This window comes from Mirounga angustirostris, unplaced genomic scaffold (genome assembly GCF_029215605.1).
Source record: "Mirounga angustirostris isolate CCGP_5_RB_7025 unplaced genomic scaffold, mMirAng1.0.hap1 SCAF_3, whole genome shotgun sequence".
Lineage (NCBI taxonomy): Eukaryota > Metazoa > Chordata > Mammalia > Carnivora > Phocidae > Mirounga > Mirounga angustirostris.
The window spans coordinates 39,417,561-39,430,861 of record NW_026991711.1 but is presented as its reverse complement, the minus strand read 5'-3'; positions in this window follow the sequence as shown (position 1 = coordinate 39,430,861).

The following is a 13,301-nucleotide window of genomic DNA, read 5'->3' as shown; positions in this document are numbered from 1 at the left end:
CCAAGAAATTGACTCTTTTTTTTTTTTAAGATTTTATTTATTTATTTGAGAGAGAGAGGGAGCTGGAGCAGGGGGGAGGAGGAGAGGGAGAGGGAGAAGCAGCAGATTCCCCACTGAGCAGGGAGCCAGACACGGGGCTCCATCCCAGGGTCCTGGGATCATGACCTGAGCCGAAGGCAGGCACCTAACTGACTGAGCCACCCAGGTGCTGCAGGAAACAGACTCTTAACTATAGGGAACAAACGGATGGTTCCCAGAAGGGAGGTGGGTGGGAGGAATGGGGTAAATAGGTGATGAGGATTAAGGAGTACACCTGTGATGAGCACTGGGTGTTGTATGGAAGTGTTGAATCACTATATTTTACACCTAAAATTATCATACTCTCTTAACTAACTGGAATTTAAATAAAAACTTTAAAAAAGCTTTATCAAAATATACTGGTGTGGGATAATCTCCAGATACATTCTTAAGCTTAAAAGAACAAGCAATATGTATAATATGCATTCATTTAGGGAGAAAGAAAAGTTTTATTTTTATGAGTCTGAAAATTTCTTGCACTATTCATATATATAAAACATGCTATGTTGTTTTGGAATGAGGATTAAGGTGGTGTGCTGATGGAATAAGACGTAAGGTTATATTGTAAATCATCTAGAATTGTTTGCAATTTTCACCATATTTGTTTCCTACTTTTCAATTTAAAAATCACAATCAGATAGATACAGATAAATAGATGGTGGATAAGTGGATGGGTACTTGGATGACTAGATAGACAGAACAAAGTAAAATAAAATCTTTTGGAAGATGAGCCTATGAAAATGACCTCATTCAACAACCATCTCATTTTTCTTCTAGGCATTCTATTTATTTTCCTGAAAAATAAATAGGGTTTTTTTTCTTGTTTATCCAGACTTTCTTGATCACTACCCTTACATATACACACTACTTCTAGAAAACTATCAAAAGTAACTTGGGTACACAGCCTTTTTTTCTTGAGTAGTCACTCAATTTGTCCCACAGTATATATCTGGCCTAATGTCAAAAGAAATTTCACTTTATCTTTTTTTTTTTTAAAGATTTTATTTATTTATTTGACAGAGAGAGACACAGCGAGAGAGGAAACACAAGCAGGGGGAGTGGGAGAGGGAGAAGCAGGCCCCCCGCGGAGCAGGGAGCCCGATGCAGGACTCGATCCCAGGACCCTGGGATCATGACCCGAGCCGAAGGCAGTCGCTTAACCAACTGAGCCACCCAGGTGCCCAGAAATTTCACTTTATCTTACACAATTACTCTCATTGTACAGTAGTCACAGGTCCAAGTTCTATTTGACCTATGCATTATAGTTCCTTTCTTGGCAATTCTGTATATAACCATTGCCTACACAAAACACATAAAGATTAGTAAGAATTTGGATGGCAAACTAACTTGGTCATTCACCAAATATTTATCAAGAGCTTACTATATATGCATGGCATTCTGCTGAGGAAATAAACTGAAGGATTCTTTTTCTTAAAGTCCCTCCTTTCAAAGAGTTCAAGTATTTAAGTAGTGATAAACACATACCCAAAGTAGGGTAATAAGCACATACACAAAGGTTAAAGTGTAATGAGTGCTATAAAGAAGACATACACAGAGTATTAATAGACTCACAAAAGAAGGGCCTAACTCTGCCTATAAAGTGGTCATGGAGGGTTCCCAGAGCTTTGATCTTTTGGGAATGCAATAAAGAATTCTTTGGAATTTACCTAAAGTACCTAAAAAAAAAAAAAAAAAAAAAAAAAAAAATCTAGCAAAGGCCCTGAGGTATTTAGACAATATGACAAATTGGGCAAATAGTATGTAGAGCAGCATGGCTGGAACAAGGGCCGATGGCATGGTGGGAAATGTTAAATCCCTAAGGTGGATCCTTAATGGTGAATCTTTGTCAGGCAGGCATGCTTCAAAGGGTGCGTTTGTGCTTTAACCAGAGAAAGAGTAGAACTCGAACATTTGGAGGATAGGGGAAAGGTCATGACATAATCAAATTAATGTTTTGGAAAGATTGTTCTGGCAGCGGCATGGAGAACAACATGAAAAATGGACTGAAGCAAGGACAAAACTGGAGTCGAGATCTATGTTTTCCTGCTTTTGAGATAATTCATTACAAACGCTGGAGGGTAGAGATACATTCAGTCAGGTGCAGGGTTGCAAATAAGAAGGTCGAAGCTTTTAAGATCATCTGGTTCTACCACTTAATCAAACTTAAATTCCCCATATATTATCCTCCGTAAGTGTTTATCCGGTCTGTGTTTTAAAGACTAGAAACCTGGGGTGCCTGGGTGGCTCAGTCTTCAAGCGTCTGCCTTCAGCTCATGTCATGATCCCAGGGTCCTGGGATGGAGTCCGGCAACAGGCTTCTTGCTCGGTGGGGAGACTGCTTCTCCCTCTCCCATTCCCCCCTGCTTGTATTCCCTCTCTCACTGTCTCTCTCCCTGTCAAATAATTAATAAATAAAAATCTTAAAAAAAATAAAGACCAGATACCAGAGAATTAACTTAATACCTGCCCTGACAGTCTATTACATTTTTTTTTTTAATTTTTGTGACAATTCTGACTCTTACCAAAACGTCTTTGTGGCCAAAGTCAGAATATTCATGCTGTCACTTCTTTCTCTTCACTTCTTTGGTGATTAGCATCCCATTTCTCCCTTTCCGCCTCAATCCTGCAAACTACTGTCTGTGTTTTTCCTCCTTGCCTATCACTTTCTTCTGTATAACATATATAAATAAACTACACAAGGTAGACAGGTTGATTAGGGTCGATTTGTGATGTTGTAATGAAGAATACTCATTTATCGGAGTAAATTCAATTTTGTACCATCTTAAGATATAGGTTAAGTAAAACTTAAGTAGATAAACCTTTTATAGATAATGCAAGACTTGAACAAATAGGCACTTTTAAAGCAGGAGAATAATATCACATATTTAAGGAAATATGGATAATAAAAACCAAAAATAACTAAGGCCAGCAATTAAAAATATAATTTTAAATTGTTAAAAATGTCCTTATTTAAATTGTGGATTTTTTCATTTAAAAAAAATAATAATTTTTAATTACAGTCACATGCATAACATTGCAAAAAGTACTATTTGAGATATTAAAATGTACTTATGTTATATGAGTAAGTTTTAACTGACAAGAGGCTACTAGAGACCATTTAAAAACAACAACAACAAAAAGAACACTTAGCTCTGGAACCAAACAGGTCAAATAACAGATAAGTTTGTAATTTCTTTTCAAGCCTGAAGCTATGAACTGTGAACTATCATATATATATAGGCATAGACAGATATTAATTGGAATTTTAAAGATACATAAATTGAAGTTTTCAGAAGTTTAAAGTAGAGAAGGTATGATACAAATAGCACAAGACAAACTCAAATCCATTTCTTTCCATTTCAAACCCCATGCTTTTAACCACTATGCTGTATTTCCTGAGTTAACAGAAAGTAAAGATTCAGTAATAGTATTCTACAGCCTCTTTATCGGTTATAGATTTGCTTTCCAGGCATAGGGTCATTTTTATTGGGCAAAGGGAACTAGCAGCCACAGCCTTCAATTCTGATGCTGCTTTCCTTGTACCTAGAAAATGTTTCTAAAGACCAATGATATCAGGTTTCATTGGTAAAGATTACGACATGAAATCTGTTTCTGAATTTAGTGTTAATATTAAAATGTTATTCCACATATTATTTAGTACCCTAAGTATATACAAATTTCTACTATTAAAATTTGTTTCTATCTTTTTAGATAGACTTTGGTTCTGGAAAAAAGTAATTACGTGACAGGATTACATTGTTCATTTGGTTATCGAGAATCTTAACACCAAATCTTATTTTGTTTGAGAAAAAAAAAAATGCTTGTCTGTAAAGATCTGCACGTTTGCATTCCTCTTTTAACCTCATTATCTGATTTCTATTTTTTACAATTTTTCTTACTAAGTGGATTTTAAGTCATGTAAAACAGTTATCTGAGTAAATGTGTATAGAATAGGTTATCATCTGTGTAGATACACATCTGAATGAATATTTAAAAAGGACGAAATCTGGACCAAAGAAATTGTAATATATAAATTTTAAAATAGTGTTCAATTATAAGTTCATATTTCCATACATTTTTTTAAATGTTGGCATATCTGTTTAATAAATAGCATCTCATGATCTTGAAAATACACCTTGCAATATGTCTTGTAGTTGTGTCCATAATGATCAGAAACCTGTGTTACTCAGGGAAATTGAAATTATTTTAGTGTGTTATTTAAGGACAAAGTTTAATATACATTAAATTCATTCATATGGGCATAATTAAAGGCCTATCCATACAAAGCAAAGAAAAAAAAATGTAGCTGAGAAATAAAGAGTGGTTAAAACCATGTAAACTGCAAATTTCTATATAAATTACTTGGCATCCAATTTTTGTTAAATATTTAATGTTTCCAAAGTGGGTTTCTGCTTATACATCTGTCTTCTTGCTTTTCTCTATAGAAACCGTGGAGCAGATGGGGACAGTGAGACAATATAAAGATAATTCTTCTTCCCGAATGTGAATTCACTAAATATTTAGGATCTTGGCAATAACACTGCCGTGCCAAACCCAGAACGACAGTCCTATAATCTCTCCATCTATAGACAACAGCTGTTTTATCTGTTGACATATTTTTCCAATTTTTTCCATCCACGCATTGCAAACTTGAGGCCTACATGTACGTGTGTATGTGAATATATACATATGTATTTGTACATATGTGCATGTATCCAGTTTTTCTCAATTAGCATTCAGTCACAAATGTCTTCCATATATAATATTCCATTATATTCATATCCATAATGTATTTAAGTATAAATTGTTAAAAATTCAACTTTTTTTTTTGCTATGTAACTCTAGGGTGAATATTAATCTTTTCATCATACCTAATGGCATTCTTAACATGAACAGTTAATAGTAAATTAACAGAGGCTATAAAATAATAAAGAAAATAAGGGTCTTAACTCTCATTGAAATTTGGTATGTTTATGTATGCATACACAAAGAAAAGTAGGAAAAGCAAGGTATATCAGAACAAGCATATTTTAGCAGCCCTTCTTTTAGTTGGTAAGACAAAAATAGGTTGGATAATTACATAGAGCATTCATAAATATGCTTCAATAAATTTATTAGTACATCAGTAAATGAAAATGCTTTAAAAGCTTAAGATAAAATGGATCCCAAGACTAAACACAAGCAATCATTGAGGCAAATTGCACATACTTCAGAGTGGTTTCTATTTTTACAGTGGAATCCAATTTCCTTGGATACAACTTGTTGCTAATTTTAGAGACTCCTCAGGTGACATTACAAACTACTTTAAAATTTAAGCCTTTAAAAATGAAATATTAACTTGCATATTGAGAAAGTATTATAAAATGAAATAGCAATAAAGAATGCTGATGTGTCACCACAGTTGCACTAATACAATAATAAATAATTTGGGCACAACTAGAAGAAATTGGAAGAATCCTTATTCTTGTTTGTTCCACATTATCTAAATAAAGAGACTTGTCCGGCAGTTCTGAATATCTATTTATATTGATTCACTATAAAACTGTTTTATAAGTGTCCATTGGGGTGTAACACTTCAAGTTTTAGAATACCCTCATACTTTATGAAACTCTGATTTCAAATGCATCAAAAAGAAATCGTATTATTATTTTAAAATTTCTCAAAAAGGTAAATTGCTCTAAAAATGAAGGATTTTCTTTTCAGAGTGGGAGATATTATGTGGTGTCCACGCTGAAGCATGCTTCCTGACACTAGGTAAACAATGAATTCCTTTTAATAGAAATGCTCAGATTCTAAAAAAGTATATTGTACCATTACAGATTGTCTGATAGAACTCAATCCTTTGGGGGCCCCTGGGTGGCCTAGTCAGTTAAGTGTCTGCCTTCCGGTTGGGTGGTGGTCTCAAGGTCCTAGGATCCAGCCCCATTCCCCCATGTGGTTGCCTTCCTGCTCAGCAGGGAGTCTGTTTCTCCCCTCTTCCTCTGCCTCTGAGCCATTTGTGCCTGAGCCCATGTGCTCTCTCTCAAATAAGTAAAATCTTAAAACAAACAAACAAACAAACAAACAAACAAAAAACTCAAGCCTTTGTACATGTGAGCTGTTTACAACAGGAATTCTAAAACCTAAACTTCTCTGGGAAATTGGCATTGCAAATCTCTGGATCTTCAAAATTCAGATAGTAGACTTTTCACTTAAGGGTGAACCTAAAACATTACACACACGCACACACACACACACACACACTCCTTTCCCTTAAAAGAAAAATATTTAAGAAATACTAAATGTATTATCTAAGCAATTTCACAATAACATCAGATTATGTCTTGATTTAACTGAGCAAATAATGTTGGTCCTCAATACATATTATTAAGTACATAAAAATGAGCATTTAATAGTTATTATTCTCCCAAAAAGTCTCATCAGAATTCCCTTCTATTTCTCACCAAGAGGAAGTAAGTTGGCAGCTACCTATAGTTGACTATGGCTTTCCAATAAAAAACTGTACTGGTGCTCACCTGCATCTAATTGCAATTATGCACAAGGCCCATCCCCATAGCCAAATAATGGGAAGAAGAAATGAATGTTACTACCTGTGGTTTCTTGACTCAGGGATCAGCTGAGAACATCCTTTGTCTTTGTCAGGAGGAGATTCAACTCATTCTTCTAACCCTACAAATGACCCTTATATGTAAAGGTACAGAGAGAGACCCACTTAGTGGGGACACAAATTAGCATTTTAGGGGCCATTATCTAGGGGCCATTAATGCTGTCTAGTGACTACTTAAGAAATCTATGGGATTCTAATTATCTAAGCTTCAAATCCATTTTTTTCCACCAAAGGTGAATTCCTTTCAGAATTGTCAAATTGCGTTGATATATATTCAATAAATAATTATTAATTACCTATTATGTAGAGACACTTTTTGTGAACACAAGATTATTATACCATTGTCCCTTCCTTCCCTCAAGGAACTCAGTGCACAGCTGGATGAGACAAACAACACGTAACTACCAAAAGAGAAACATTTCTGTATCTATTAGCTAACTTAAAGGATAAGAAATAGATCTGGCCATCCCTGAACAAATGCCCCTTTAATGGCATCTACCACCAACAGAACACTTTTTTTTGGGGGGGGATCCAGAATTACTTCATCTATTTTTGGTTAAATTTCACTGAATATAGGAACATTTTGATGTTTATTACCCCATTGAATTCCCTGACTTTAGAAACATCTCTATGTAAATGGTGTGCTGGGAAATGTACTTTACTCTCTATTCACTCTCTGAAGTAGTCATTCATGGTTCATTTGACCACTCTAGGGTTCAAGTTCTCTTATCTGAAAATGAGAATGCAAATTACTTCACAGATATAAAGCCTGACATCAACGCTATTTTTAAAAACCTCATGATTCATTAGAACTCTTCATAGTCTCTGTACCCCAAACCTCGATTAGGTCCTTAAGTGCCACCAAAGCTTTATCAACAAGTACTCACGTACCACTCACAGGAAACACTCACACTGTGAAGGGCACGTGTTCACGTAGTAAATGTCAAATGTACAGAGCTTTAAATAATTATGACATACACTCTTAAAACAGATCCCCATTGTCGGATTTAGTTAAGTACCACCGATTTGAATGTGCACTTAACATCTATGCACATATTTTACCTGCAAAACCGATGGAATTTATAAATAGCATTAAAAAAACACATTTTTTCCAACCAAAATAAATTTTCACTGAATGGTTACTAAATAGGAAATATATGGTAAAGTAACAAAAATGCAAGGCATATAATAATTATTAATTTTAATACTGAAAGTGATATATTATATATACCAGTGTATATATGTGGTTATATGTGGATATATGATATATACTACATATATATGTGGTTGTTTTAACTAATATGTTGAGTATTTAAACTAAGGAATGATCTTAGTGAAAACACCGACAGTGATATGAAACAATTGCTAGATGTCAAAACAAAACTTAAAATAAAACTAATTGGACTATATGGAGCATGTAAGAAAAGATTGATTAAACTCTGTCAAAACTTTAAATACCATCTCGAGACCAGCTTGAACTTTTCATGAATTTAATGTACATGTATTACTAATTCACCTATGAAGCTTTTCCAAACTCTGAAACCAGATGATTTTTACTTTTAAGCTTCTAATGAACTAAAGTAGAACTGCTTAAATGGTGAATCAATGTTTCTATAGTTATAAAAAGTAGTTCTGGTGCTCTTTCCAAATATCAGCATCTACTAAGGAAGTATAGTACATTGAAATTGTTTTTTTTTTTTTTTTTTTTCTCCCTTTGGGTATGCAGAGATTCAGCGAGCCTCATCCTTCTGCCATTAGAGGGAAGAGGGTCCACATATTATTAACATACACTTAATGAGCTATTTACATCTCAAGCATGTTGTTCATATAGGAGGGAAAAAGATTGAAATAGGTTCACAAGTAACTGAGAAGCGGTATGTAATTTTTTTTTTTTTTAAGATTTTATTTATTTATTTGACAGAGAGAGACACAGTGAGAGAGGGAACACAAGCAGAGGGAGTGGGAGAGGGAGAAGCAGGCTTCCCACCGAGCAGGGAGCCCGATGCGGGGCTCGATCCCAGGACCCTGGGGCCATGACCTGAGCCGAAGGCAGACGCTTAACGACTGAGCCACCCAGGCGCCCAGCGGTATGTAAATTTTTTAATCTACATTTTATGAATATATATGAAACAGAATTTTCCAAAATATATTCATGTATAGGTTATGAAGATTTTTTTTTAAAGATTTTATTTATTTATTTGACAGAGAGAGACACAGCAAGAGAAGGAACACAAGCAGGGGGAGTGGGAGAGGGAGAAGCAGGCTCCCCGCCGAGCAGGGAGCCCGATGCGGGACTCAATCCCAGGACCCTGAGATCATGACCTGAGCTGAAGGCAGACGCTTAACCATCTGAGCCACCCAGGCGCCCCCCGGAGCTGTATAATACTTTTACCAATCATTCTGCTCCAACATAAAACACATTATTACTAACAAATTCAAGATATCTATTTGAGTCTGCATTACGATTGGTTTCACACGACGCTAATCACTGTATTGCTTATCTGCTTTTTATGCATTTCTCACCATCATCTTGTTACATGAAAAATAAACATGTAATTTGGTAACATTTAAAATTGAATTGGTAAATTAATTTGTAAATTTAGAATTTCAAAAAATATGTCTGTACAATTGTTACATGTTACTTAAATATCTCTTCTCCTTTTCAGTTTGAATCCCTTTCTAGAAACAGTGCTATAGATATACAGCCACTTTGGTCTTCCAATGTATTAATTTTTTAGAGGCTTTGGTAGTTAATTAAATTACCATTACAGAAGAGAAGCTGATGAAAAACTGAAGAAAAAGGCTCTGCAAAATACTAGATATTCTTAGATAAATAAAACTTTATTTTTAAAAATACTGTGTCATATACGATTCTTCTAATGTAAGTAATCATGAAATTTTTTTGTTTCTTGTTTTTTATTTTGGAGTGGGGGGAAGCTTACTGATGCCTTGTCCTTCTAGTGTATTGTGAAACCAAGAGAAGAACTCAGATTTCCATTCTATGCTTGGGACTCTCAGACTTCTTCTTCCTCACACTGCTTACAAGGGTTACATTCACACACTCCCCTCCCTGACATTCTTCATTTATGTAAGCTATTCTCCATAAGGGTAGACATGGATTCCTGTATAATTTGATACCTTCCACATTTCTCACCCGATCCCCATATTCTAAAATAAACCTTAGGTAGACCTGGCTGAATCTTATCCCCTTTAAATCTTTACTTCATAAAGAATAGTTCTGGGACCATTACACCAGAGCTTGTTAAAATATAGAATCTAGGCCCATACTCAAGCCTGTTTAATTACTAGGGTTAAATGTCAATATTCTCTGGTCCAATCAACTATCACTAGTATTCCAAGATTAAATGAGACAAAGTATGCCGAAGTGTTCCCACGGAAATATCTCTGGCTGCTTAGTTCCTAAGGAGTTTTGTGCATATGGTGATAGATACTTAGAGTTTCATGGGCCCCTCTCAAATACAAGTGACTACAATATATGACAGACTATAACAAATTCCATAAGAAAATGGCTTACATTTGTCTTGACGCTGTAAGAGGACGATATTTCTATTTCAAACAGTAGACTCCCTTGAGAACTTTTTGGAAACATTAAAAAACTACATTGAACAAATCACTTTCGCTATAGATGAATGTTTTCCTAATGCAGTAACTGCTTAATTATGCACGTAAAAACAGATTTTAGAAAAGACTGATGAAAGTCTTAGCTGCTTGCAACATGTCATTTGTTGCCCTTATTTGGTTATTAAATTTTTCAAATATAAGTGTGCCAAAATTAATCAGTTTGAGAAGCCAGTTGAAGGCTGTCGAATATTAGATAAATTTCTCATACCTTTATATTCAGTGTCCATTCTTCTGTTTGAGTAAAAGAAGTTCTAGAGTCTTCTAAATTAATCAAGTGTTTATTAAATATACAATATTGTTCTCTGAAGTCCGCACATAAGGAGAGATAACTGGGTTTATTGTGTTGACAACAATAAAGGAGACAACGGGATAAATTTCACTCTCAAGACCCTCCAGGATAGGATCTAAAATTACTTCTCCAGGTCTCTTTATTTTCTACCTACTTCCCCATATGGCACTTGCCATTGTTTAGATAGACCAGATCCTGTCATATTTCCTTATTTGTCTATACCGAATCCTGTGCCAAAGAATACCCTCCTCCTGGCTTCTCCTTCCTATCCCCAAGTTTGGGAATCTCTTAATTATCTTTTAAGACATAAATCAAATAAAATTTATCTATGTATTTTTTCTCACAAGTCAAGGCCACCATCTACTGTGTTGCGATATACAGAGTTTGGTATATGTTATTATTATAGCATTTATCTTATTATATTGTAATAACACTTGACATGCCTGCTTCCCCCAGTAGACCAGGCACTCCTCCAGAAGAGACAACATAGCATCCATTCTGCCACTCCATTAGCACAGTGCTTTATACACAGCATGCTCCCAACAATGCTTTTTGAATGAAGGGATGAATTTTTCATTGATTAGGCATTAAGATAAATTCATCCACGTAAAATCTCCCTTTAGCACTGAGACTGCAACAAACAAAGCACTGACAACAGCAACCGAACAACAGACATTTATTGAGCACTTGTCTAGTGCTAGGCACTGTGCTAATAGCTTTACATCCATTATTTATCTCATTTAATGTTCAAAACAATCCTCTGAGTGAGTACAATTATCATGCCCATTTTAAGAGAAGGAAACTGAACAAAGAGAGATTACACATTTGGCAAATGCTAGCGTCAAAACAAAAACTGAGGTCTTCTGACTCCAGCACTTGCCATTTTGAACAAATACAAAAAGCAACCTCTTACATGATTGGTATAAGAGCTAATAAAATGCTTTAGCCAATGGCATAACTAACCAAACATCTGAAAACAACCCTCTATTAACTGCAAAAATTAATGACTCTTCATAAGAAACTTTCCACTGCTTTCATCCTTCCCACCCTGCACTGTATATATTAAGGCATTGTGGTTGTGATATAAAGAGATTGCATTATTTACTCTGGTATTATTCTATTTATATATGCCTAGTTCACCACTCTGTAGTCCTAATTTATCAACCATTCTATCATTAAATATTTCTTTCAATTAATAATTCCCATTTTGCTTCTAAAAATTTGTATTTACTGTGTAAAACCATGGACTATATAAACCATTGAAAAATTAAATCTAGGGGTGCCTGGGTGGCTCAGTCGTTAAGCGTCTGCCTTCGGCTCAGGTCATGGTCCCAGGGTCCTGGGATCGAGCCCCACATAGGGAAGCTCTAAGGGAAGCCTGCTTCTCCCTCTCCCACTCCCCCTGCTTGTGTTCCCTCTCTCGCTGTGTCTCTCTGTCAAATAAATAAAATCTTAAAAAAAAAAGAAAGAAAGAAAACTTAAATCTAATCCTTGAATAAAAGGATGTTTAGAAGTACTTTGGTTAATTGTCCTAATCCTTTAATTAAAATTTACATAGTGTAGGGCTCCTGTGTGGCTCAGTTGGTTAAGCATCTGCCTTAGGCTCAGGTCATGACCCCAGGGTCCTGGGATTGAGTCCCACATCTCCCTCTGCCTGCCGCTCCCCCTGCTTGTGCTCTCTCTCTTTCTCTGTCAAATAAATAAAATCTTTAAAAAATAAAATAAAATTTACATAGTGTTGATTTTTTTGCACACACACACCACTACACAGAAAAAAAACTACCATATCCTAAAATTCCCTTTTGTTTACACTAATGCCTATGAAATTCAGTTATACCAACATTATGGTTTCAGTGTTTCTAAATCAGTAAGAGAGAGGTAAATTGAGTTAAAATTCAATCATTATAGAAATCACAACACTGTGCACCTATGAAACATAGAGATTGACTTGAATGAAGAATGAGAAATATTTGAGGTGAAGAACAGGTTCTATATCTTGATTGGTTTCTTGGTCATCCAAAAATATATCTTTTCAACCTAATTTGCCCTTCTGTTATTACTTGAGCTTTATTTTCCATTCTCCTTAAACCAGACTTCCCTTGTAAGATATGGTGTTAACATTGTCTTTTATCTCTATATAACCTAATCTGAAGTGGTTTATACTATTTGAGTAAAAATTGAATTTATCTTAATTATCTTAAAAAATACTAAAGACCAATTTTATGTCCTTATTAGAGCAACTGCAATCTAAGACCACCCCATGGGCAAGAATAAATTATTTTCTTAGGATTTTAAATTTATTTCCAGACTTCAAGCTACATAGATAGAAAAAAATATTTTTGTTCTTTCAGGTAAGATTCAAAGTTGCTATGGGTTTTACGTGACTATCCATAACGCTGGCATTGTCTTGTTCTTGGGAGGGTTAGGTATATGTTCTTGTGAGACCATATGCTCTGAAGCATTCTTATTTGGAAAGGAGCTGAGAAGCATTCGGTCCTCCTCTTTCCTAATACGGGAAGTCTTGCCTCTCTTACCAGGTATTACTGAATGTAGTTATTAATTCATTACTAGTTGCACGGACGTCGGCCGAGTGCCCACGATGTGTGAGGTCCTGTGCTGGGTGTGGCAGCTACCTAGACAAATCCCACTTGGCTCCTGTGTTCAAGGAGTTCAAGATCTAGTGGG